Source organism: Octodon degus, unplaced genomic scaffold (genome assembly GCF_000260255.1).
Source record: "Octodon degus isolate 3935 unplaced genomic scaffold, OctDeg1.0 scaffold00105, whole genome shotgun sequence".
Taxonomy (NCBI): Eukaryota; Metazoa; Chordata; class Mammalia; order Rodentia; family Octodontidae; genus Octodon; species Octodon degus.
In genome coordinates, this window is record NW_004524681.1 from 9,298,872 (window position 1) to 9,301,488 (window position 2,617).

The window sequence follows — 2,617 nt, forward strand, 5'->3', positions numbered from 1 at the left end:
AAGCCTTCCTCAAACCCTTCATATACCCATTCTGTGCTGCGTCACTCTAGGGCGGAGCCGCCTCGCCCCAGGGCATGGTGTCACCAAGCCTATTGAGCCAGGCTTCCTACATCTCAAGTTGACACATTGTCAACCACCACAGCCTCTAAACTTCCACACTGGGTGAGTTGACGATAGCTTCCCTCTTTTATTTATTTAGGTTTTTTGACGCAGGTCTCATTATATAGCCCAGGCTGGCCTTCAACGCCCAGAAATCTTCCTGCCTCAGTCTCCCATGTGCTGGAATTACAGGCGTATGCCACCACACCCAGTTGAGCCTTGTGGTTTAGTTTTCACATTGCAGGATATCAAGGGAGATTGTGACCAAAATGAAAAAGAAAAAGAATTACTATGGTAGAGTAAAAATAAATGACGGCCAGGGAGCTGGCTCAGTGGAATAAGTGCTTGCCTGGCAAGCACAGGGGTCTGAGTTCAATCCCTGGTTCCGCCAAAAATAAAAGAGCCGACAAAAATAAATGACGGATAGTACTTTGGCTCTCCCCTTGTGACAGAGGATGGCAGGGTCATCTTCCTTGGTAGGGAGTCACAAAATGTTAAGCAAAAACGTTATATTGTTGCCGTCACTGTGGGGACATTAAATGTGACCCATGTCAATGGGACAGATGGATGCTGGATAACTAAAGCAGCGTGATACACCAGCCTCCTGCTGGCCTAGCCACTTTTTGGCTGTTTCCCAAGAATTAGGAAACCTGGAGGACATTTCTTAGAACCCTTTATCAGCCATCTCTCCTGTTAACCCCGCAAGTGAGCGGTGCTCAATGCCACTTGGAGAACAGAAGAGCCGGGTGCTGTTGTGGTTTCCCAGGTAGCAGTGGGTGGATACGTGGGCTTCAGCGGATATGAATGAATCTATAAGAACCAAAAGCAGCGGTCACAGGTTAATAAGCTAATTCTATCAACAGTACTTCAAAACTTGAAGAACAAGACAGATTTCTAGGAAAATAATAGCTTTCCAAAACTGGCTCAGAAAAGAAAAGGGAAATCTCCAAAAATCTTATTAAAGAATCATGAAAAAGCTTCCCACAGACTTGTGTTTGGACCTGAGAAATTGTTATGGTAATTTGCCTTCCAGAAAACTAGAAAATTGGACAAGATACATAAAATGTCAGTTTTCAGACATTGGACAACAGGTATCATACACAATCTGACTCAAAGATATGATGAATGCATAATTTTTTTTTCTTTTGTGGCTGGCTCAGCCCACCCTGGGGGCAAGTGGGGCTGGTACAGCATGTGGTGCCGGGATTGAACCACAGTCCCTGGGCCCTTGTCTAAGCAGGAGCTTTCGACTGCTGAGCTATCTCACTGGCCCATGAATGTGTAATTTTTTAAAAATTATTACAGCAAGGAGTGGGGGTATAGTTCAATGGCACATGCCCCAAGGTCATGAGTTCAATTCCCGATACCAAAAAAAGGATAAAATTTATTACAGTAAAAGATGCCTTGTCCTTAATCTCCTCCATAACACTCCCCCCAGCTTCAAACACACTTATCCCATTGTCCTTCCACCCTCTGAAGCAGCTCTGAAGTCCTCTTTCCTGAGCGTCTTTAATTGTGCCATCCTATCTGTCTCAATGTCCTCAATCAGCTCAAAACATTTACTGTTTTGAGCATCATTTTGACTTGGAAAAGGAGTCACATGGGGTCAGATGCAGAGAATAAGGTGGGTGAGGACACAGTGTCGTGCTCTTATGCACTGCTCTTCTGATGGGTGCGCTTGGGGACAGCATTTGCCATATTTTTGGGTCACATCTCATGAAGACTCTCGTGAAAGAGAGGAAAGTAGCAAGAACAATGGAATAAGTACACTCACCCAGGCGGGGAGTGATTTGAGGGGAATTAATGGCAAGTGTCTTTTACTGTAAATGATTTTTACAAGGTAAGCATTCCTCATTTATTTCACTATATCTGCTGATGCTCTCTTATAGAGCTATGGTCCTTGACAAGTGGAGTATAGTAGGTGGGCTGCCAGCCTACACACAGAGGGAGGGCTGGGGAGGACCCCCTTAAATCGAGCTAAGCAACAGCCTCTGCATGCACTGGATGAGCACAAAGCCACTGGAATGCACCAAGTCACCATGTCTGCAGCTCACATAGAGCTGTAAAATCGTCTTAAGAAACAGGAATAGATTGGGCATGGTGGCACCCACCTGTAATCCCAGCATTTGGGAGGCTGTAAACAGGTGGATCACTACGAGTCCAATCTAGTAGTGAGACCCTGAACACTCTGTAGACCCTTCCCTAAAAATACAAAAAATAAACAAACAGGGGTAAGATGCCAGGCACAGTGGAACATGCCTGTAATCCCAGCACCCAGAAGGCTGAGGCAGGAGGATTGCCGTGCGTTTGGGGCCAGCCTGAACTGCACAGCGAAGTCCTGTTTGAAAAAGATCAAAAATTAAAGAACTGGGAATAAGTTAGTCCTAGAGGAAACACTTCTCTAAAATTGACCTTAAGAAATCAGAAAGCAGGGCCAGGGAGATGGCTCAGTGGCATAAGTACTTCCCTGGCAAGTGCAAGGGCCTGAGTTCAATCCCCAGTGCTGCCAAAAAAAAAA